At 44.3% G+C, this 26,297-nt stretch overlaps 1 protein-coding gene across 1 annotated transcript in view; it reads left to right on the top strand.

The window, feature by feature from the left end:
• Positions 1-2,628: 2,628 nt before the first annotated feature.
• The window catches only part of LOC126285297 (synaptotagmin-5-like), a 222,402-nt gene continuing 198,733 nt past the window's right edge, over positions 2,629-26,297 (top strand). The window contains exon 1 of the mRNA XM_049984586.1: positions 2,629-2,814. The gene's annotated coding sequence lies outside the window, so the exon portion shown is untranslated. The remainder of the gene's footprint in view (positions 2,815-26,297) is intronic.

Here is a 26,297-nt window from a genome sequence, read left to right as displayed (position 1 = left end):
GTTAGAGGAGTGGGCTGCAAAGATGGGTTTTCAGCTTTCTGCCGATAGGTGTGTGTATGTTCATTTTAATCGTTCTTGTCGTCCTTTTAATTTGCCTTTCTTGCAAATGGGGGACACTACGCTACATTTTAGAGGTACAGTGCTGTTTCTGAGCCTCATTTTTGACTCCAGATTGTCGTTGCTGCCACACATGAGAGACTTCCAAGCCAGAAGCCTGAAGGCACTAAATGTCCTCAAGTGCCTCAGCCATAGGTCTTGAGGAGCGGTCAGGGCGTGTCTCCTCCAGTTTTATTGGGCTTTTGTGCGTTCATGGCTGAACTACTGGTGCACGGTGTATGGTTCAGTGAGGCCCTCTTACTCCCAGATCCTTGACGCTGTTCACCCTTCGGGTATTCGACTGGCCACGGGTGCTTATCAGGCTAGTCCCATTCCCAGTCTCTGTGCTGAGGCTGGGGAACCGCCACTTATCATCTGGCGGCTCCTGCTGGTGCGCCAGGCTTGTAAGTTTCTTGCAGCTCTAACCACACCCATTCACCAAATTGTTGCTCAACCGCCTCTGGACTGTCTTTTTTACCCACAGCCCTGAGCCACAATGCCGTTTGGGATCCGCAAGCAAGGTGTGTTCGGGTCCCACAGAGTGGAGCCCGTACAGACCGAAATCCAGGGTTTTAACTGCCTGCCACCCTAGTTACTGGAGAGGCCCAGACTGATATTAGATTTGGTGCAGTACAAGAGAGAGCTCACTCCTGCCCCGTTTTTAATGCCACATTTTCTGCCATTTTATCTGAGCACCACGACTATGTAGCTGTTTTTATGGTTGGTTGCTCTGTAGTCTTTCCAGATCATGTCCTCAATGTCCTACTTCCTCAAGAGTTTACTGTCTTTGATGCAGAATTGTCTGCGATCTTGTGGGCACTGGAGCAGAAGAAACGTTATTCCTGTCCTAATTTTCCTGTCTGTTCCGACTCAATAAGTGACCTTCACTCACTGCAACGTTTGTATCCCGCATATAAAATACTTCAGACTATCCAGGATGGCCTCCCCCAACTAAAACGACTTGGGAAGGAGGTGGCTTTCTGGTGGGTTCCAGGGCACGTCAGCATTGCTGGGAACGAAAGGGCAGATCTCACAGCCAACGAGGTGTGTCTCGACACGCACCTCGCTGTTGAGCTCACGAGTCATGAGCCGGTGGGAGGAGGAGTGGCTGGAAATGACTGACAATAAGCTCCGTTTAGTCAAGCCCACAACGCGTGTGTGGTGTACTTCCTTCCAGCCTCTTAGACAGGACGAGGTTCTTCTCACTCGGCTTCGGATAGGCCACAGTCCTATGACGCATGGCATCCTGCCCCGGCGAGAGGACCCTCCAATGTGTGGTGCTTGTGGCGTCCAGGTCACTGTGCGCCACATTTTATTGGATTGCGTTTCATTTTCTGACCAGCGGGCCGCGGCTGACTTGTCGCCGTATCTGCCGTCCATTTTAGGAAATACTCAAACGAATGTGGTTAAAGTTGTAAAGTTCTGTGACTTGTCAAATGTTTTTACGAAGATTTTCGGGAGAGGGTCTTAATTTGTTCACAGGGTGACTGATGCGCCCATATTTTATGTAAGTGGGCAGCCAGTGACAATTTCCTGTGGCATCCGTGACGCTCCTTTCTCGTTTTCCTTACGTTTTATTTTCTTATAGAGCATTTTTCTTCTTGCTTCTCTTTCTTTGCGTGTATACTTTCATTTTACTGAGTTTGCCCACATTCGTTTCTTTTAATGTGTGTTAGGGCGCTGATGATCTCGATATTGAGCGCCCATAAGTCCCAACACACACAAACACACACACACACACACACACACACACACACACACACACACACACACACTGCAATACTGAATAAAGCTATCCTTCTTTCAGAAAAAAATGTGCGTTACTTATTGATTGTCCCTCGTACATTATTTTAATGCGTCTTTTAATTTGTTTATATCACTGGCTAGCGCAGCGCTTTTGCGTTTCGGTTAGGTTACGATCTCAATGACCGTCGCCTCCCCCTCCCTCCGCCGTCCCGGATCCGCGACTAACGCAGCGTTCGTAAGGCTAGCACTCTGCACTACTTCTCTCGTGTTTTCTGTCGTTCTCTCCATTGAGCCAGGTGGCCCAGTGTTTAGCACACTGGACTCGCATTCGGGAGGAAGATGGTTCAAATCCGCGCCAAACCATCCAGATTTAGGTTTTTCGTGATTTTCCTAAATCGCTCAAGGCAAATTCCGGAATGGTTCCTTTGAAAGGGCGCGCCCGAATTCCTTCCTCTCTCCACCATAAATCATCATCATCATCATCATCATCATTGACACAATCCGAGATTCCGCTTCGTCTCTAATGACCTCGATGTTGACGGGACGTTAAACCCAATATTCCTTCATTACGATCCCTCCAGTGTAAACGATCGTTCACACGTAGAAAAAGTGCTTGTGATCATTGGTGAATCGTCTGCGAATGCTCGTTCCGCTTGTGTTCGCACAAAATCACTCCGCTAAAAAGGGGCTTAGAAGAGGTTTTTAAGCTCCTAACCTTGCGAGGTAAATTAAGAAGCAAGTAAAGAAAGCGAGCTTGTGTGGCAGTACGACGGAGGGAGACGCCAGTTGAAGGCTTTACATGTAGGCGGAAGAATTGTGTGGAAGGGGAAGTTTCGTGGAGGGGGGGGGGGGGGGGGAGGGGAGGCGGGTCAGTAGGAACCGCTGCGGGCATGGGCATCAGTTGGCGCCGCACACGCAACGTGTACGGAGGCGATAAGCGGCGGTCGTCGTCGCACAGCTCAGCACACACAGGTAGGTTGCGTGTGGCTACACTGCAGGAATACGAGGGCAGCAACGGTCTCTGCGGTCCAGGGGTAGCTGGCGCCGCTACCCTCTAAGTTCAGAGGTCGTGGCTCTTTCCATCCGTGTTTCATCTCGTACGTGTGATGCTTCGCACCTTGCAGATAGGCACACCAGACAAAAAATTACTCACACTCAGACATCACGCTAATACCTTCCAACAGCTCCTCTAGCCTTGATAGTGACGCCAAATCTTCAAGCAAGAGAATGCACGATTTTCTTCTGGCACCCCATATCAAGGTAAACACCGCACAGATACCAAATTGCGCGGATGTTGATAGATGCGTTTCAAATGGTTCTAGGTGTTTGACATGCGATTAAGGTCTGTTGATTTAATGGGTCAGTCGTGTATGCGATAGGTTGCCCTGAGTGTTCGTCAAATCAGAAACGTATCGGCGCAGTCCTGTGAATATGGCCGCTGTCATCTTAGAACATGAATGTGTGCACAGGTACTCATCACGAAGATGTTCAAGAAAGATCAATCAGTGGAAAATGCTCCTATCGGAACACAAAAAATGTGAACATGTTCCTGTTTATGTATCTCATTCCTTCCTTTCTACTACTCCTGTCTCTTCTCACTGTCACTATCCCTCTTTTACAGTTGTCATTGTACACACTCTGTCTCTCGTTACCACTAGCTCTCACATACTTCCATTTCCACTCTCTTTATTCCTCCCCTCCCCCCCCCCCCTCCCAGCGACACTTTCCCACCTAGTAGCACTGTCTCCCTCACCTTATTCTGTCACATCACTGTCGACTATACTCTATTGCCACCGTGTCCTTCTCTTTCTTTCAGACTACTTCGCTCTTTCTATAACACAACCACCGTGTACTATTTTCCAGTATTTATTACTCTTCCCTCTCTTTGCCGCTGGCACTATCTTCTTCTGTCTCCGTACAAAAATCACGAATATGTTCGCGTGCCAAAATTTTTGGGAAATTTTTTAAAGGTGCTGAGGAAGGTATAATACAGCAACTACTGCACTACTTTTCGATCAGCGTCTTTTAAATAAACAGTAACATATTCATTCGCATTTTTTCTGTTGCGATAGGAGATTTTTCCGCTGGTTCCCTTCTTTTCCGTCTTGCAGCAGGACATGTAACCCATATGGAAAACAATACATTCCTCAGTAAAATTTAGACAGTTTATTGACATGAAACTGAAATAACGCAAAAGTAATTTTGCACTTGAGATCGGATTTTAGGTGCAAAAAAATTTCGCACGGACTTCAATACTACAACATGGGATTCCCAGATGACAACGAAGATGTTTTACAACGTATTTCTCCTTGGTACATCACTTTGTAAACTACATTTTCGCCTCACTCCGTATTTTACGTGCTTATTCTACATGAACAAGTAGAGTAAATTTGAACTTGTGTATCTCGGAGATGGATAAATATGTGAAGAAAATTTTCATGGGAGTTCGAAATAGGAATAGAGTGTAAAAATTGAAGGCATTTTCCATGGACAGCGGTCTTGGAATCCTCGGCTGGGTTTTGTCCGGTGGTGACAGCGAAAATATGGTAAAATAAACCTTTTTGTGTAATTTTCCGAGAAACTGCCGATGAACTAACCGTACCTCCTTTAGTCTCATCAAGCTCACGGTAGACCCCATAAAATACAAAAAGAAACAACGTATTTGCTCCATTTGCGTAAGCAGGAGAAAGTCTGTAAGATTCATACTTTGCGGTAGCGTACTCGCTTCCTACGCCCGGGTTCCCGGGTTCGATTCCCGGCGGGGCAGGAATTTTCTCTGCCTCGTCATGGCTGGGTGTTGTGTGATGTCCTTAGGTTAGTTAGGTTTAAGTAGTTCTAAGTTCTAGGGGACTGATGACCATAGATGTTAAGTCCCATAGTGCTCAGAGCCATTTGAACCATTTATTCATACTTTGACTCTGTGCTGTAGGACAGTAACACTAAGACGATCCTTCTGTTGGGTACACAAATGGCCCCTAGTCCGAGGGCTATCCAAAACACTAGATCCTACCTTTTTATCGCCAAGAGAACTCGAGGTATGAGTGTCGGAAAATGCAGTTTTATGCGCAGCGTTTTGGAGCATATTAGGTGAATGCTGTCACATGCATACCGCTACATGGACGACAAAAATGTTGAAACAAACATCCTAGTTCACGTCTGATTGAATAGATTTAGTCATGGCACGAAAAATATCGCCAAAACATCACACAAACGCATTCCACCTGAACTATAGTCCGTTCACATAAGAACAAACATGATGTAACATTGCACTATGTTTTCTTCCGCGTTTGCTGGAGACTCATTGGGTTTCCATTTCACGTGGGACTGCACACACGCTGTCTCGAGTACTGTCAAGTACGATAATATGGGTACGTTTTGTGCTGTGCGTCACGAGTACATCGTCTTAGCGATAACACGGGACAACAGTTTTACCGCCGCACTGGCCGGTCAGTTCGTACAGCCAGCCTTCAGTGTCGTGCCCAGATGCAGTTCATACGCAAAAAAGAGACGAGCAGAGGAGCAATACAGCTTCGGATGTCATTTAAATTTTAAGCAGAATGAAATAATACACTGCAAATCTCCCACAATACGCTCCTTAGACGACTAGACGAAAACCGTAACACGTTATCGTTTTTAGCTAACGTACTATTGTAATTAAAAACAAGAATGATGTAAATTCCTGACTTAACCACAGAGTAATTTTTCTGCATAAGCTATGTGTAACGTAAGAGAGTATTGAAGGATTTCACCGTATAGTGAAACCACTTAAGTATTACTTACAGTCAGTCGTCTGGTAATCTCTTAGCTCCTTCCTTACCCAAATCCGAGAAATACATTTCATTTCTGGAAGTGTCACCTGCTACGTTGATATCGAGCCTATCAATAACAGAATCCACGAAGCCAGCCAGGCGCAGCATTTTCTCCTCTTCTTTATGACGAGCCGCTCTATATCCCGCCAGCGTTCGGCAATGAAGTCTGAAAAAGCTGCGTGCGTTAGTTCCAGCACGTCTGTCAGCTTAACAGTCTTTGTTACTTCTCTGGCCGAATCCCGCAGTTCTCTTGGGTTCATATTGTAATGGTACAGTAGCAAATGTAAAAAAGCAGCGTTTGTATGATGTGCTCGATACTGTGAATAGGACTGTTTTTCATGTTTTTACGGTACCTCTGTGGTATACAACGATGGACATCGTCGAAATAAAGAGGATTTGGTTTATTTTTGCCTCAAAAATTAAATTATTATGTTTTCTTAATTTGAAAAACTTTTATGAACAGTCTTTCATAAAACATCGATAATGAAGAATATGTATTTGAAATGGAAACAGGAATTTCGCGCCCAATATGTAATTAGAAACAAGAAGACGTGCATTATTAATAAAAAATGATGATGAGTTTTATAATTACGAGATGTAGGTATTTCAAATTGAACGAGTTAAAAATGATAATGGGGTGATTTGAACCAACGCACAAACAACGACTGTAGAGTCACAGTCCGTTACTCTACCGGTTGTGCTGCACATAAAATGTATTCGTGTTTATTATCTACATTGTATACAACGCCGGGAAGACTTCAAAGCCGATTATCTCTGTAAATTTTTGAAAAACGTCAAGAACAACAAATTTCTCGGCACTTTCTAACCGTGTTCCACAAGCACGTTTCACTACGGAATAAAGGCAGCCTCAGCCATGACCGAGGCAGGATTCGAACCTGCGACAGTAGCTGTCGCGCGGTTCCAGACTGTAGCGGCTAGAACCGCTCGGCTACTCCGGCCGGCTGAAAAACTGGTATTTTTCGGAAGTGTTTGCTCATAAACGAATAAAAAAATCGAAATATCAATTTGCCATAGCAGCAGTACTAAAATTTTTCGTTTTGAAATAAACCTTTCTTAAAAATGGGCAATTTTTATTTGTATTTTAACTGCTAATGAGGCCAGTGTTGTTTGCGTTTTAAGATTTTATGTGGTGTCCGGAATTCTTCACAAAATATCGGGTGTGAGATTTTAATGTGTCACAGAGGGCCTAGGTCACTTATTGTTTGTAAGTAGCCATCCGGCCGAAGTTATCTGCACCTTCTTTAACCGTGTTTTTACAGTTATCTTCCCCATCGCTTTATCTAGCTATTCTGCTGTGTGTCTTTGGGATTTTATTACGGGCTTTTCTGAAGCTCACCTTACTGGAGTTGCATTGCATTGATGATAATGAAGTCCCATACTCCTTGACAGAGCGTAGGGGAATGATACGGGAGACCGCACCGCCGTAAGAGGTAAGGCCCTAGTGGAGGTGGTTTGCCATTGCCTTCCTCCGACCGTAACGGGGATGAATGATGATGATGAAGACGACACAACAACACTCAGTCATCTCGAGGCAGATGAAAATCCCTGCCCCCCCCCCCCCCCCCCCCCCCAGGAATCTAACCCATGACCCCGTGCTCAGGAAGCGAGAACACTACCACGAGAGCACGAGCTGCAGACTCCATGCCCATATCATTAAAGCGAGGGCGCTGATGACCTTACTGTTTAGTACCCTCAACTATAAGTCATTATCATCATCATCATAAAATCTACATTGGTTTGAAATATTGCATTATTGTAGAAAATGGGAAAAACGATCAGTGCTCTTTTAATAACAATCCCAGCAGAAACAAGCAACCAACACGTGGCATAAGAATCATTGCTGAGACAATAACGTCCTTGTTGCCGTGTGCTGTGACTTACTGTACGCACATAGAGTCCGCGCAGTACACCGTGGCCGGTAAATGCGCTGACGTTAAGGGCGCGTGTGGGGATGGCGGCAGCGGCAGGGCTCCTGGGCGGCGTTGTAGGGGAAATGCGAAGCGCTGGACGGGAAGGGTCGTTCTGAACTGAAGCCTACCCTCACATTTATTGCAAACATTAAGTGGGGACCCTTCACGCCCACACTGGCATGGCGACCATTCAAAAAGAACTGACTTTTCTGCTTTGGTTAGTCCCTAAAAGGAATATCGGCGAAAATGTAGCGATTTTGGCTCGTTAAACATTCATGACTCTCGGAGAATTTTGAGTAAAACCTACACATTTTTCCAGTTCCTATGTTAGAATTTGCTTCTTTTGCCAAAACACAGCGGAGCTTACACAGTCTCACGTTACTAACATGTTGTGCAGACACTATTGCAAGAGAATTCTGAATCAGTGGTTTCTTAAGTGAGGAAATGAGGATAAGTGAAATCAGTGGCTTATGAAAAAGCACATCCCTGATTAAAAAAACGTGTAGTGTCTTCGCTTATGTTGTTCCAAAACCCATAGCATTTATCGTTTCACCAGCTATCGATGGAGACTTGCCCCACTTGGTCTGTAATGTAGTTCCTTGCTGTCGTCGCCGGACGATCGTTGTATTGCAGAACGGCACCATCCAAACTTGGAAATACCTTTTCGAAGTAACGTAGCAAAGTTGTTCAATGTTTCATTTACTTTAAAATATTAAAGAGTTCTCTGCCTTTTCTACGAAATAGGTAAAGACAGAGGAAATTATGGTAACAGTAATAAAGTAAAAACTTCGCAACAAACACCTTTATACGCTTGAAGCCCTTGAAAACGAACAAATTGAGACGAAAAACAGAGTTCTTCCGCCCGCGTTTTCGCCATTTAGCATTGACTATTCGTAAGGCCCAGATGATATGATCTGCGGTTACATCACGATCTTTGAGCACAGGTGATTTGTAGCGTTGAACCATCGATCACTTCCCAAGAAAAGCAGCGAACGGTAGAAGAACTAAGTTTTCTTTTATTTTCCTATTTAATTTAATGTTTTGAATCTGTGTGTCTTGAAACTGAGAGAGTAAGAATTTTCCAGTCTCCATTCGATTTCTGTGTTTACTACAGGAAATAATATGAATAAAAAACAGAAACTGGTTATATCATAAACCGGTTATTCTAAACGGTTTTAAAAGGCACATTAAACTAGCGAAAAAAAAAGATGATATGATGGAAAACCGGTTGACTGAGCGCCAAACGCCATCCCTACAACAAACCCGGCCACACCCTTCACACAGCGCGGTCATGGGCACGTCCAGACACGACAGCTAATCCCTACCATTCTGCCCCGTCTCCCCTGCCAGTCGCCGGCCGCGGCGGTCTCGCGGTTCTAGGCGCGCCGTCCGGAACCGTGCGACTGCTACGGTCGCAGGTTCGAATCCTGCCTCGGGCGTGGATGTGTGTGATGTCCTTAGGTTAGTTAGGTTTAAGTAGTTCTAAGTTCTAGGGGACTGATGACCACAGCAGTTGAGTCCCATAGTGCTCAGAGCCATTTGAACCATTTTTTTTAAACCCCTACGAGTGCCCTTACTGCGCAGATTCCGTACAACCGAGTGGCACCCACACACCGCTTCACTACCGTGACGTGCGCTTGCGGTGGATGGTCAGATGACCACGTGGTACTAGTTCTGCACCAGCTACAGCTCCGCAGAGCGACTAGTGTGGTCTTTCAAGGGGGGAGTTGGGACTAATATTTGCAGAAGGTACGCCAGGCAACAGATATTCTTGACCGGACTCTCTACCGTTTTCTTCCAGATAGCCACCGTGCTTTCTTCTTCCAAGGAGGCGAAGAGCGTGGCGCTGTTGTGTGTGGCGACGAGCAGTGTGCAAGGTCTGCTGTAGCCACATCCGCCTTCCGGACTGCCTCTTCGTCCTCCACCAGCACATATCTTGAACGTATTTCCTCCTTTCTGCAGGCGGCAGTGAGCTCTTAGTGTCTTACTTGATGCAAGGAAAAAAATTACACTCAGAACGGTAACAAGCCCATTACCCAAGAAAGATGATCCCAGTGACATTGAACCAGCAAACCCCTGATTCTCTAAGGAATCGAACTGCCATGTGTAAACCAACTTTAAATGCCCGTTTATTTCACAATGACTTATTGTGTTGAATATTTGACGTTAAGTATGTTAGCTAGAAAAAGCATTGAAAAGGTCTCACATTACGTTTAAAGGTTGTTGCAAGTCGCTAAGTGCTCTTCTTATCAAACAATGGGTGAGTATATAGCCTGGTCAATTCGCACTCCGTTTTAATCCAAAGCTAGTTTATCACGTATCTCACTGTTCAGGACATTATATCCCCTAAACAGTGCATTATACAATTCTATAATTTTGCAAAAAAATTGTTCAAATGGCTCTGAGCACTATGGGAGTCAACATCTTAGGTCGTAAGTCCCCTAGAACTTAGAACTACTTAAACCTAACTAACCTAAGGACATCACATACGCCAATGCCCGAGGCAGGATTCGAACCTGCGACCGTAGCAGCCCCGCGGTTACGGACTGCAGCGCCAGAACCGCACGGCCACCGCGACCGGCTATAATTTTGCAGGTACATTCAGTGGTATACGGGCATACACTGTGCAAAACATGTTGCGAACAGAGTTAGTAATAAAGAAGTAACAAATTATAACATCATACCTGATGCGGCGCTGTATAACGAGATAAACTTTTCCTCTTTCATCATTTTGTGGCGGAAGGGAAAAATTTGCGTAAAGGTTCGACATTATACGTATTTGTAAAATTTGTTGGAAGTCGTTAAATGCTCTCATTCTCAAATACTGAATGAAAAATTTCTGGGTATTTGCGCGTGTTGTGAGTTACACTGCCCCAAGACATATACACAAATATTTTCTTACTGCGTTAAAGCTGTAACATAAGATTGTAGGCAGGCCGCGGCGGTCTCGCCGTTCTAGGCGCCCAGTCCGGAACCACGCGACTGCTACGGTCGCAGGTTCGAATCCTGCCTCAGGCATGGATGTGTGTGATGTCCTTAGCTTTGTTAGGTTTAAGTAGTTCTAGTTCTAGGGGACTGATGACCACAGATAAGTCCCATAGTGCTCAGAGTCATTTGAACCATAAGATTGTACTTCTTAATGAGCAAATTATGACGACAACACCTAAATTCGGTGAGTAGTAATATGAAATAATGAAAATCGCGTTTTTGTTGCCGCTGGAAGCCGTTATACGGACTGCCTGCAACTGGTACTATGAATCATGAACCACAACTGCATTAACCAATAATTAATGTTATTAAAGTAGCGTTATGAAGATGCTTCTTTCAAAAATACTGTACTGCCTTAACAACAAGCGTCGCCTTTTTAGTTCCACAATCGACCACCAGATGGCTTCTATTCAGATGCGACATACTTTTAAGTTTGTTATTTGTTATTGTTGAAATAGTGGCAGCTAAGAATTTAACCGAGTAGTTTGTTCACAGTGAGAATTTGAAGAAACAATGATGTGAAAAATTTACTTTCACGTGATGGTTTTCGTAGTATGACTTTCTTTACGATTTTCATAAAGCCCAAATCGACAACAATGCCTCGAGTCCGTTCATGTTTTGGTAAACAATCATCTTCAGCGAAAATTATTTTACCTTGATTTGCAAATTTCGACGTGGTCGTGCTCCCGTTAGCGATGAAATTCGACCAGGCTGTGGTACTGTTTCAAAACAAAACATAAACAAATAAACAAAAAATAAATGCTAGGGAGATAGTAGGTACTTGATTTCCTGTGAAATACTTAGCAGGGCCAGTTTAACATAATGGGTCCCATGGCATACTTGGGGCCATTCCATTTTTTGCATTTTATATTTTATTTTACTGTAAATAAACTATTTATAAATCAGATGAAAGTATTTAAGTTTTGTACCTTACAGTTATTTGTGTACATTACATATCACTCATGTGGCGGCAGCGTAAATATGTCAGGGAGGCATACTCGCATACTATGTGGCTAATAATATTCTGGGTCGTCGTCCAATCCATATTATTATATGTCTACAGTCATTTTATTGTTCTCCTTCATTGGTGCCATGGTCTTCATCACCGGGTAGAGAGGCAAGAAAATATCTTACAGAAGTTATGAGGATGAGCAGATGTGTATGCAGAAGCTTTCAGATGAGGTTATTGACACTGGTGGAGATACTGCATCATTATTTAGTGTAAACTCAGATGAATTTTTACCAGTCGAATCTGCAAGTGAAGCTGGAAGTGGACACGGGAACAGCCATAAGTAGGTGTACAGTGTGATAAGTATACACTGTGATACGAAAATCTGTAAGTATGTTGCAAGGGAATCTAAGCATTGGGGCTCATATTTTTCGTAAAGCACAGCGCATACAGAAGTTAGAGGAAGAAGGCGCCATTATTATCGATTTTTTCAGTTTGATTTTTGTTACAACTTCAACTGGGGGACGTAATTAAAAGTTATATGTAATTTATCTTGCGCAGTGTGAGTAATACGTAAAAGTAAATAATAAATTAGTAAAGTACAAGAAGACTTAGGCAGGTGCTTTCATTTTTCTTGAGCTCTTGAAAACCGCAGGCCACGAACATGATTTAGACCGGGACCGTGATCCGGTGTAACACCGAGTCACAGCACTCTATTATGAGGTGCCACGTGACCACGGAGCTTTAGACAGAAACACGTCCATGCGTTGTATTTACTTTCCGAGTCAAAAAGAAGAAATTTTTGTGAGCTATTTTTAACTCACGTGGCAGTCGAAGTGTTAAGGCCCAAGCGACGTTAAGCGGCTGCTCGGGGCGCCAAACTGGGAGGTACGCCAGGGACAGCCAAGTGCAAAATTTGTATATGGGATCTATCGTGATTTGTAGCAGGGGTGAAACTGTACGGTGTCAGATGCAAACACGTTCGAGCTATATGCGACATAACTGTAAATCTGTTTTTACGGACCTTCTCTGATGTCAATATGAAATACAGTACTGTCCTAGTTATTATAGCCGGCCCCTGTAGTCAAGCGGTTCTAGGCGATTCAGTCCGGAACCGCGCGGCTGCTACGGTCGCAGGTTCGAATCCTGCCTCGGGCATGGGTGTGTGTGATGTCCTTAGGTTAGTTAGGTTTAAGTAGTTCTAAATTCCAAGGGATTGATGACCTCAAATGTTGAGTCCTATAGTGCTGAGAGCCATCTGAACCATCTTCATCATGATCAAAGGCAATAGTTTCCTGTTATCATTGATAAGTGCAAAAGTTGTTTATAAATAACGAAAACATGTTTTATATAAGCTCGACGAAGTATTGAAATTGTTTTACCTTGTACAGTGTTTTTTAACTTTGCCTTTTTTTCTAGCGCTATATGATAAATCTGTATTGTTTTTTATTACAACATTCCTCTGTTGCACGTAACAAATAAACAATTTTCAAATGAAACATTGACAGTTTTACTTTTGCTACAAACATTATTTTTTTGAAAGTAACAGACAGGACTACGTGGAAGGAAATGTTCCGTAGGTTACGTGGCTCTTTACGTATGCTCGCTCAATTTCTAGACGGTTCACCGCTTGCGGTTTATATGAGAATCTAGTAACACACAGATCGCATACGCAAACAAAGAGATCGAAGTGAAGTAACGCATAATACCTCGCTACACGTAACGCGATTACGATCTTAATTGACCAAGGCTGCTAGGAAATCTACCGTAGTAGGGTGGATAGCAATGTGGTGTGGTGTACGGGAAGGTGTCGTCGATGAGTGACTAGGAGGATACAAGATGACTTGGACAGGATTTGTGATTGGTGTAAAGAATGGCAGCTAACTCTAAATATAGATAAATGTAAATTAATGCAGATGAATAGGAACAAGAATCCCGTAATGTTTGAATACTCCATTAGTAATGTAGCGCTTGACACAGTCACGTCGATTAAATATTTGGGCGTAACATTGCAGAGCGATATGAAGTGGGACAAGCATGTAATGGCAATTGTGGGGAAGGCGGATAGTCGTTTTCGGTTCGTTGGTAGAATTTTGGGAAGATGTGGTTCATCTGTCAAGGAGACCGCTTATGAAATACTGATACGACCTATTCTTGAGTACTGCTCGACTGTTTGGGATCGCAATCAGATCGGATTGAGGGTGTACATAGAAGCAATTCAGATGCGGGCTGCTAGATTTGTTACTGGTGGGTTTGATCATCACGCGAGTGTTACGGAAATACTTTAGGAACTCGGGTGGGAGTCTCTAGAGGAAAGGAGGCGTTCTTTTCGTGAATCGCTACTGAGGCTGAGTGCAGTACAATTTTACGGCCGCTAACTTACATTTCGCGCAAAGACCACAAAGATAAGAGAAATTAGGGCTCGTACAGAGGCATATAGGCAGTCATTTTTCCCTCGTTCTGTTTGGGAGTGAAACGGGGAGAGAAGATGCTAGTTGTGGTACGAGGTACCCTCCGCCACGCACCGTATGGTGGATTGCGGATTATGTATGTAGATGTAGATATAGATGTACTAATTATGGTCTACCGTAGTTTTACAACTCTAACTGAATTGGAAGGGGAAGAAACGAAATTTATGGCATTGATAAAATGAAGGGGTGGGTTTATAGGACACATCTGGAAGCTTGAAGGAATTGTTAATTTAGTTATGGAGGGAAGTGTGGGGAGGGGCGGCAGGGGGGGGGGGGGGCATTGTAGAGAGAGACCAAGCCATGCACAGACGCAGAGGGTTGCGTGGAGAGCTGCGTCAAACCAGAGTCCGGCCTGAAAGCCGCCACAACACACCGGCCGTGGGGCAGCAGGTTCCCCGGCGGTCGCCCGCACGCTGTGATACGGCTGGCGCCCGACGTCCGCTTCCGCCGCTATCGCAGGGCAGGCAGCACCTGCCGCCGCACACTTGTTCATTAGCCCCGGCCACATGTGTGTCCTCCCAACAACACGCGCACTTCGCTCTAGCACCAGTCGCAGGTCATCACTGGATTCTTGCCATCACTCGTCTACTAACTGTATTTCAGTCGCACTGCGGTCTACACCCAAAACAAATCTTTTGAACGGTACCAGTCTGGTTCACTGTGGAATGCGTGTTCTTACAGGAAAACTATCCAAGGATTTCCACCCAATAATATCAGTTTCAGGAAGCCGTTTCTGAAAGTATTTGTATGGAGTGTAGCCATGTATGGAAGTGAAACATGGACGATAAATAGTTTAGACAACAGAGAATAGAAGCTTTAGAAATGTGGTGCTACAGAAGAATGCTGAAGATTAGATGGGTAGATCACGTAACTAATGAGGAGGTATTGAATAGGATTGGGGAGAAGAGAAGTTTGTGGCACAACTTGACTAGAAGAAGGGATTGGTTGGTAGGACATGTTCTGAGGCATCAAGGGATCACCAATTTGGTACTGGAGGGCAGCGTGGAGGGTAAAAATCGTAGAGGGAGACCAAGAGATGAATACACTAAGCAGATTCAGAAGGATGTAGGCTGCAGTACGTCCTGGGAGATGAAGAAGCTTGCCCAGGATAGACTAGCATGGAGAGGTGCATCAAACCAGTCTCAGGACTGAAGATCACAACAACAACAATATCCTAACAGCAGACTCTGTACACAATTTATTAAATTGCCAATACTAAACCCTTTTAATTAACAACAAATTCATATATCTTACGGAACTTAACAAATGGTTAAAAGAATGAGCTTTAAAAACAATAACGGCAGCTTGCCACCATAAAATCAAAGAACCTTTTACAATAATACTTTTAGAGCTTACCCAAGATACAAAGTCCAATAATAAGTTAACTTGGCAATACAACTTAAGATCATTTACAAAAACCTTTAAGAATGATAATGACACTTGGCACCATAATATCGGAAAACATTAAGAGCAGTAATAAACTTAAAATAATAATAATAGTGGCAACTTGGCACCATAAAGTAAGAGAAATTTCTTCTGCAAGAAGAAATTACAATGGTGCTTTAAAAGATTTTACTCCACAGACGAAGATGCAAAATAAGTTAACTTGGCATTACAATTTAAAATCATTTATATAAAAAAAACTTTAAGAAAGATAATGGCACTTGGCACCATAAAATCAAAGAAGCGCAACACACAACCAATAAATATAATAACAAAATAATAATCTAATACAACCAAAGGGCAAGGGCAACTCCCAAAGCAATCACAGACGTGCGAGCTCTCAACACTTCGGAGCCTTCCCACTAGAAACGGTAGCCGAAACAAACCGCTGAGAGCTCTCCAACATGCCTCCCTCAACTGCCCATCACTTACGCACCTTGGTTATGTTCTGTAACATACGACAGATAATATCAACAAAAGATAAAATTCAAAAATCAAACAACAATATAACATCCCCACAGCACATGATAACCACGGCGCCGTTAACTCGGGCGCTCTTAACAAGTGCCGGAAGCCAACACACACAAATCGTTATAAACAATTCTCGCTTCTTAAAACAAAACAATAAAAGCCAAGCGCACATGAATAGTCAAACCACAGTCTTAGAAGTGCCTTAACGACACCAAACGCGACTATTCCACCAAGTTAATAATAACACAGTGAGATAAAAATACAGAACATACCACTAAATGCTGTTACACAAGCCAAGTTGACGAGATGTTGTTGTTCAGGTCCCGGAAGACCACATATACCAAGCAGCAGTAATTCACTATGCATTACTGTCCAAAATCGCCTTTCTTAGTCAGACCTTACCTAACACATCAAATGCCAAATGTACCATACATGAACGCAACTCCGGGCAGGTAACAGGAACCACTTACGCGAATTCCTTCAAAAAGGAAGGCACCACCAAAGGTAACGCTGAGCAGACCGGGTTGGCAACGACCCACTCAGCGGGATAACCAAAAGATACTCCAGTTGAGCAAATAAATTAGTACCAACTAATATCGTAACGTGCCACACACACACAGCAAAAACGTCCAACAACGCCGTCCCACATCAGAATGAAGTTCAGAAACCGCTGGTGGGCTTCCAGCGGAAAATATGACGCGCCAACCGAGCCCACACCCTAACCTGGCAGACGACTCCAAAATTCAGCAACTTGTTGTCTCCGGGCCAGAGTACCACAGGACCCCACCGGACCTCCACATCCGACAGGTAGACAAACAAGTACGCCGACTCCAATTAATCACCACCGTATGGCCAGCACAGCGGCGAGTCGCCTCCGCCCCAGACCACGCTGCTCATATTGCGAGGCACCACAACCTTTTTTAGCGCTAGTCACCAGCAGGTCAGACAGAGCGAACTTCACGTTCCGTGCAATACCCGGAAACCGACTACCCTCTCGCTTTCCGCCGGCCACGGCAAACACACGCCAGCGACGTAATAGCAAAACATCACCGGAGCGCCACCCGCACCAGAACAGCGATCTATAATCGATTATAGCGCGCGCTCTAAACAAGATCACAGGATAGCGGCGAGCGCCATATCACACTGTTCGTGTTGCGTTGGATTAAAAGTTCCTTTTATTTTGTGATCGCTATCGTTGCGCAAATTCTGATGCGTAGAGCTTTTCAATTGAGTGTAAAATATATAGCATCTACACTGCTCGTCAATTGATAAGAACACAGACATTGTTGGACAGGAATAATCACAGGCATTGATGAAGGACATGAAACATTGGACATAGGTAATAGAGATGGAGTGGTATACGTATATGTGTAATGAAAACTGGTACAGATTTCACCACACAGTGTTGACGTTTGGCGCAAGTCAGACACCCAACATAAAGGTTGATATCGGACTGCCAGTGAGGAAGATGCACTCCTCGGGCTCTATGCACATATTGCACCAGTTATTCATGGTGGCTAAAAAACTGTTGAGTACGCTTTGGCGAATAATGTCCTTTTCCTCTCTCAAGGCGGTTTTCAGTTCTTTCACTGTTCAAAGAGTGGGCGTTCGTTGACAAACATGCCTGCCAAGAGCATCTCAAGGTAGGGTTTAGCTCAGTGGAGTACGCAGACCATTCCATGCGTTCTGTACCTTATGTTTCCGCTTTCTATGAGGCCTCAACGATCCTGTGTGGGCGGCCATTGTCGTCCACGTGGCCGCGAGGTTTGAGGCACCATGTCACGGATTGCGCGGTCCCTCCCGCCGGAGGTTCGAGCCCCCCCTTGGGCATGGATGTGTGTGTTGTCCTTAGCGTAAGTTAGTTTAAGTAGTGTGTAAGTCTAGGGACCGATAGCCTCAGCAGTTTGGTCCCTTTGGAAGTCACACATTTGAACATTTTTTCGTCCATGACCAGGAATTCTGGTCCTACCTCACCACTAAACAACCGGAGATAATCCAGAATAATCTCCCTGCAATACCGCTGTGTTCTAATGGTATTTCTCGCAAAGTAATGTAGCGGTGTTCGACCACTGTGCATAACGCCTACGTACACCGTAACGCCTGTGCCATACCGATGACATTCAAGAATATTCTATGGTGGTTAACGTGTTCTCCTCTCTCTCCACACTAATTGGTGGTCAGAGTCACATGCCAAAGTGAAGCGGGATTCGTCGAAGGACATCACTCTGGATCACCGTTGCTGACCCTAACGAACATGCTCATAACACAACTCTTTCTCAACGATGACGTGGTTGAAGCGGTATGCATTTAGAGGATTCCTATCATACAAGCCAGCCTCTGAGAGAGACACGTGTACCGGTAAAGGTTTCAGCCTTCAGCGGCCTTTTTTCAGCGCGAGATGACACTTTTGAACACACCCATTAGTGTGGCCGCAGTAAAGACACTTTCATCGGCTTCGAGCCGCTCAACTGCTCGTCCGCGATCGTAAGCACTCAAACCACATCTCGAGGACTGTTGAGTACCACACGGAATGTTACACTAATTGGTCCCACAACAACCTCTGTAAAACACCATACTGTAAGAACTGTCGAACGCAGTGCAGGCTTTGCTGCAATTAACACGTCCCGCCCCCTACATTTCCTTTTACTACCATTGGTTGAGTAGCAATTATCTGTTGTTTTGTAGCATTTGGCAGTTCCTTAGCAAATGTCTGTTGTCTTTCAGCAAGTGTCAAGCATGTATATTTACTGAAGAAAAAACAACGCGATTATAACGTGTGACTGAATAACGAAACAGCAGACCAGTTGGCAAGTAAGCTTTCATATTCGCAACTTACCTTCATATCTAGTTATCATTCACCAATTTCTTATATCAAGTATAAACGGAAGTCACATCCCATTGGGAAGATGAATGGGAAACGCCTCCTGTAAACAAAGGAAAATATTACAGGTGGGTTCAATCTCACGTACCAGTCTTACCTTGGGTTTCATAACATATCAATATAATCACAGAGCTTTCTATACAGCTACTCATAAGATTCAACCACGGCTCCTTTCCTTCTCATTTGTGTCGCCTGCAGGCCAACATTCAGACACACGTGATTTAGGAGTTGTGGATAACGACTATTTAATCTTCGTTTGTACCAAGTTCCAGCAACGTAGAGAATAATTTCTCGCAAAACTTTGAAATCTCAGAGTATTATTCCCTACACGCATTACCGTTCTTTTATTACAAACTCCTAAGACACTTCTTAGACGTCTAATAACATTTATTTTAGTTTTTGTTGGTTTTATTGTTGTGGTGTTCAGTCCGAAAGCTAGTTTGATGCGCTCTCCATTCTGCTCTGTCCAGTGCAAGCCTCTTCATATCCGAATAACTATTGCAACATATAACCTTCAGAAACTGCTAACTGAATTCATCTCTTGATCTTCCTCCACGATTTTTAACGCCCATACTTGCTTCCAATACATAAGTGGTGATCCCTTGATATCTCAGAACGTGTCCTATCAACCGATTCCTCCTTTAGTCAAATTATGCTATAGGTTACTTTTCTCCCCAATTCTATTGAGTACCTCTCCGTTATCTACCCATATACACTCCTGGAAATGGAAAAAAGAACACATTGACACCGGTGTGTCAGACCCACCATACTTGCTCCGGACACTGCGAGAGGGCTGTACAAGCAATGATCACACGCACGGCACAGCGGACACACCAGGAACCGCGGTGTTGGCCGTCGAATGGCGCTAGCTGCGCAGCATTTGTGCACCGCCGCCGTCAGTGTCAGCCAGTTTGCCGTGGCATATGGAGCTCCATCGCAGTCTTTAACACTGGTAGCATGCCGCGACAGCGTGGACGTGAACCGTATGTCCAGTTGACGGACTTTGAGCGAGGGTGTATAGTGGGCATGCGGGAGGCCGGGTGGACGTACCGCCGAATTGCTCAACACGGGGGGCGTGAGGTCTCCACAGTACATCGATGTTGTCGCCAGTGGTCGGCGGAAGGTGCACGTGCCCGTCGACCTGGGACCGGACCGCAGCGACGCACAGATGCACACCAAGACCGTAGGATCCTACGCAGTGACGTAGGGGACCGCACCGCCACTTTCCAGCAAATTAGGGACACTGTTGCTCCTGGGGTATCGGCGAGGACCATTCGCAACCGTCTCCATGAAGCTGGGCTACGGTCCCGCACACCGTTAGGCCGTCTTCCGCTCACGCCCCAACATCGTGCAACCCGCCTCCAGTGGTGTCGCGACAGGCGTGAATGGAGGGACGAATGGAGATGTGTCGTCTTCAGCGATGAGAGTCGCTTCTGCCTTGGTGCCAATGATGGTCGTATGCGTGTTTGGCGCCGTGCAGGTGACCGCCACAATCAGGACTGCATACGACCGAGGCACACAGGGCCAACACCCGGCATCATGGTGTGGGGAGCGATCTCCTACACTGGCCGTACACCTCTGGTGTTCGTCAACGGGACACTGAATAGTGCACGGTACATCCAAACCGTCATCGAACCCATCGTTCTACCATTCCTAGACCGGCAATGGAACTTGCTGTTCCAACAGCACAATGCACGTCCGCATGTATCCCGTGCCACCCAACGTGCTCTAGAAGGTGTAAATCAACTACCCTGGCCAGCAAGATCTCCGGATCTGTCCCCCATTGAGCATGTTTGGGACTGGATGAAGCGTCGTCTCACGCGGTCTGCACGTCCAGCACGACCGCTGGTCCAACCGAGGCGCCAGGTGGAAATGGCATGCCAAGCCGTTCCACAGGACTACATCCAGCATCTCTACGATCGTCTCCATGGGGGAATAGCAGCCTGCATTGCTGCGAAAGGTGGATATACACTGTACTAGTGCCGACATTGTGCATGCTCTGTTGCCTGTGTCTATGTGCCTGTGGTTCTGTCAGTGTGATCATGTGATGTATGTGACCCCAGGAATGTGTCAATAAAGTTTCCCCTTCCTGGGACAATGAATTCACGGTGTTCTTATTTCAATTTCCAGGAGTGTATCTCCAGCATTCTTCTGTAGCCCAACGTTTCAAAAGCCTCTATTCTCTTCTTGTCTAACCTGTTAATCGCCCTGGTTTCACTTCCATACGCGGCTACACGCAGACAAATACCTTCTGAAAAGACTTGCTAACATTTAAAGCTATATTCGATGTTAACGAATTCTTCTTCTTCAGAAACGCTTTTCTTGCCTCTGCCTGTCTAAATTTTTTATATCCTCTCTTCTTCGGCAGTCGTAAGTTGTTTTATTGCCCAAATAGCAAAAGACGTCTACTAGTTATACTGCCTCGTTCCCTAATCTAAATTCCTCAGCATCACCTGATCTAATTCGACTACATTACATTATCCTTGTTTTGTTTTTATTGATGTTTATTTTATATCCTGGTTTCAACACAATGTCCGTTCAGTTCAACTCCTGTTGTAAGTCCTTTGCTGCCTCTGATAGAATTACAGTGTCATTGGCAAACCTCAAAGGTTTTATTTCTTCTCCCTGAATTTTAATTCCTACTGCAAATGTTTCTTTGATTTTCTTTTCTTCTTCCTCAATGTACAGCAACTTCGAGGATAGGCTACATCCCTGTCTCACTCCCTTCTTAACTACTGCTTTCCTTTCATGCCCCTCGATTCTTATCACTGCCGGCTGGTTTCTATATAAGCTGTAAAAAGCCTTTCGGTCCCTGTATTTTACACCTGCGCCCTTCGGATTTCAAAGAGAGTATTCCAATAAAGATTGTCAAAACCTTTCTCCAAGCCTACAAATGCCATAAACGTAGATTTGCCCTTCCTCAACCTGTCCTCTAAGAGAAGTTCTAGGATCAGTATTTTTGGGCAATGTACCTCTAGGTTATAAACAGTTCACTATAATGCTCCTCAAACCACCGTATTACGGTTCTGGTTCCGAGACACGGACAGTTACACTGCTAAAAGATGACATCGCCGTCGGGGAAGACATCAAGCATGATGGAATACAGTTGGTTCGCAGCTGTCAGTGTGTCTTCGATTACTACCATAGGTCCCATGAAAGTGCAGGAAAACCTCTCCCACAGCATAATACCGCTCCCGCCTGCCTGCCCTCATGACGCGTTGCACGTTCACCTCGATAACGGCGCTTGTTAAGACGACCACCCACCCAACCTAGTGCGGCAAAAATGTGATTCAACCGAAGAGACGACACGTTTCCATTGATCGAAGGTCGAATCCCGATGATCCTATGCCCACTGCAATCGTAATTAACAATGCCGTGAAAACACAGGGGTAGTCTGCCGCGGAGCTCCATGTTCAACAATGTACGATGAACGGTGTGCTCTGAAACACATGCGCATGCACCAGCATTGTGCTCTTTCGGCAGATATGCCACAGATAGCTATCTGTACTACTTTCCAGAGCAGACAAGCCTCCGAACTCCAAGTTCTGCGTAGAGTCGTGGATGTCCAATCACTTAGTGCCTGGTGGTAGTTTCACTGTCCTTCAACATCTTTCCATAGATGCTCACAGCAGCAGCGAGTGAACATTCGATCAGCTTCGCCGTTTTCTACGTACTCGTTTACAGGCTCTGCATAATAATAATCTGCCCTTGGTCATAGTCGCTTATCTCTAGGGATTTTCCCATTTCCAGCCCATATTTCCGCCAGGGTGATCCCCTGTCCGTGTCTGCTCCGCTTGCGTACTTTTGTTTTCGCGTCACGTGCCCGCAACACCACCAGGGAGCATCCAACGTCGCGGCGGGCAATGTTCGTAATATTTTGGCTTATCAGTGTACATCTTGCTCTCACAAGTCTATCAGTAGGTCTGTCGGGATGCTATCTACTCCGGGGGTCTTGAGATCCTTCTCTCAATATCGTATCTCCCACCATACCTTCTTTTCCCTTTGTATAATATTGCCTTCAAGTTAATCTACCTTGTACAGATTCTGTATATAGGCCTTCCACCTTTTATCTGTCCCTTACTTTCTTAGTACTTGTTTTCCATCTGAGGTCTTGATATTCATGTAGCTGTTTCTCTCTCCTTGAAAGGCCTCTTTAACTTTCTTGTAGGCAGTATCTGTCTTTCTCCTAGTGAAATATACTTCTACATCCTTACATTTGTCCTCTAGCCAATTTTTATTTGCCATTTTGCACTTCCTGTCAGTCTCATTATTTAGACGTTTGTATTCACTTTCGGTTGCGTTATTTCCTGCATTTTTATACTTTCTCCTTTCATCATTTAACTTCAAGACCTTATGTTTTTACCTGTTTGGTCCTCTGCTGCGTTCACTATTTTGCCTCTTACAGGTAACAATTGTCTTCTACTGTATTCCTTTCCTTTGTAGTCAGTCGTTGCCTAACGCTCCCTCCGAAACTTTCAACAACCTCTTGTTCTTTCAACTCATCCAGATCCCAACTCTTTAATTCTCTAAATTTTTGCAATTTCTTCAGTTTCAGTCTGTTATTGTTGTTGTTGTGGTCTTCAGTCCAGAGACTGGTTTGATGCAGCTCTCCATGCTACTCTATCCTATGCAAGCTTCTTCATCTCCCAGTACTTACTGCAACATACAGCCTTCTGAATCTGCTTAGTGTATTCATCTCTTGGTCTCCCTCTACGATTTTTACCCTCCACGCTTCCCTCTAACACTAAATTGGTGATCCCTTGATGCCTGAGAACATGTCCGACCAATAGATCTTAGTTATGTGATCTACCCACCTAATCTTCAGCATCGTTCTGTATCATCACATTTCGAAAGCTTCTATTCTCTTCTTGTCCAAACTGTTTATTGTCCATGTTTCACTTCCATACATGGCTATACTCCATACAAATACTTTCAGAAACGGCTTCCTGACACTTAAATCTATACTCGATGTTAACAAATTTCTCTTGTTCAGAAACCATTTCCTTGCCATTGTCATTTTATATCCTCTCTACTTCGACCATCATCAGTTATTTTGCTCCCCAAATAGTGAAACTCATTTACTACTTTAAGTGTCTCATTACCTAATCTAATTCCCTCAGCATCACCCGACTTAATTCGACTACATTCCATTATCCTCATTTTACTTTTGTTGATGTTCATCTTATATCTTCCTTTCAAGACACTGTCCATTCCGTTCAGCTGCTTTTCCAGGTCCTTTGCTGTCTCTGACAAAATTACAATGTCATCGACGAACCTCAAAGTTTTTATTTCTTCTGCGTGGATTTTAATTCCTACTCCGAATTTTTCTTTTGTTTCCTTTACCGCTTGCTCAATACACAGATTGACTAAGAATCAGTCAAAACAGTGTTGAGGTCGGATGTTGTAATGAATTATTGGAATTTTGTTATTAATTACTGTATATATACGTTAGTAATGAACACAATTGGTCAGGAAAGTGGTTTGGTGCTACAAATCAACGAAAATATTTGTTTTCAATTCACTTGATGTCATCTGTTGCATGTGTCCACACAGGTACACAAGCGCCTAGTGATGTGTTCTTTGCACAAACAACCTTTTGAAATTCACCAGCACGTGCAGCTAGTTTATTACGAGTACATCAGGAAGTAATTTGCGTCACGTCACGTGGCCCACACTGTAGAACAAACAGATAATTTTCACAACTATTCTACCCCTGTGTCCGGCCGTTGTTGTCCAAACAGCGGCGACAGTTTCTAGTGTGTGTGTCGTGAAGAAAGGCGCGAACAACAGGCCGCTCTAGAACGACCCGCAACGCCCTGGAGACGGAAGCACATGTAAGAAAGATGTGGTGTTGGTAGATTCGTGTAGAATCTGCACCTCCCTGCACCGGCACTCGAAAACAATTAACTTTTCATTTGTCAGCGTCGCTTTGGTATTATGCGAATTCGCGACGCTCGGGATTAAGGGGTTAAAATATAATGTATGAAACAACTATTGGTTGTTTAGTCGAAAGGATAAACATGACAAAAAGTACAACATGTCAAGTGCACATATTAGGTTTATAGTCTGAACTGTCGTGTAGCCATGCATAATTAAAATATAGTACTTTGACATAGTATACAATAAAATTAAACACCAATAGAATTAAAAATGTAATTACCTGATATTGTCAGAAGGAGAGCGATTCTTTTTTAAAAAAAACTTACAAAATTGAAGTTTTGTTGCTCAGACTATAGTTGATACATATATATAGTGCCTTCTTCAGATCATCGGATACGTCAATTATAAAGCCCATTGCCATTTGGCCATTGAAAACGTGGAGATAAATTCACCGGAAAGGCACCCACATCCGACGCTTAGTACGCTAAAATAAACGCCGTAACTGACTCAGGGAGGGGCAGAGGTGTTAAATAGATTAGATAGAGTACACTCACTGCTGTCAACACGTCCATCGCTGTCAGATGTATATATGTGTGTACTCGTATCTGATGATCTGAAAATTGGACATATAACTTTGGTGAAACTAGTAATCAGGATATGCTTCAACTGCCGTCTGGGCAACAAAACTTCTACTTTGGAAGCTTCTTAACGTACAATGAAAAATTGTATACACATACAATACAGGAGAATATCATATAATAATATGTAGTGTAATCGAATGTATGATCTGATGAGTTATACTGATTACACTAGCGAAAGTGGGAAGTGATACAGCACGAAGTACCAGTCTGATATTTATAAAACTTCGTAGTGATGATCATCACACAACGGTTGTCAAATTATTAAACTGTCATTCCATTTGGAAGTGTTGTCCGTCACATATAGCAGTAGGAGGTGTGATACATATGGACAGGAATACACTTGTATTCGTTGCGGCACAGAAGCAAACGAGTGTCATATGAGGAATATCTTGTCATGCCAGAAACACATTCTGTGTCACTTCACGTAGATGGCTGACTGGGGAAAGGGGGATTGTATAAAAATATACATTTTCCCTCTCTCATCACAGACATGCTCTTTGGGTGACAAATTAAGGGTCCGAACAGAACGGTAAGTTATTTAGACACTTCACAAGGTATCTTTGGTTTGAACTGCAGTGCGAGTCTTGCATTATCTTGGTGAAATATGTCATTTGGTAGACTTATCATGAAGGGTATGGCAACAGTTCAAATGGTTCAAATGGCTCTGAGCACTATGGGAGTTAACATCTGAGGTCATCAGACCCCTAGAACTTAGAACTACTTAAACCTAACTAACCTAAGGACATCACACACATCCATGCCCAAGCCAGGATTCGAACCTGCGACCGTAGCGGTCGCGCGGTTCCAGGTTGAAGCGCCTAGAACGGCTCGGCCACACCGGCCAGCTATGACAACAGTCTTTACCGTTCTCTTCACATACAGGTGAGCATTCAGACTGCTTTCAACTATTACTAAATTAGTCCTGTTGACATACTGAATAGATAGATGCCTATAGCTTGATACTAGGAGTTGGAGAGGAATGGATTTCGCT

This window comes from Schistocerca gregaria, chromosome 8, assembly GCF_023897955.1.
Source record: "Schistocerca gregaria isolate iqSchGreg1 chromosome 8, iqSchGreg1.2, whole genome shotgun sequence".
In the NCBI taxonomy this organism is placed as follows: Eukaryota; Metazoa; Arthropoda; class Insecta; order Orthoptera; family Acrididae; genus Schistocerca; species Schistocerca gregaria.
Note: the sequence above shows the minus strand (reverse complement) of the source record. Positions and strands in the feature narration are given on the sequence as shown.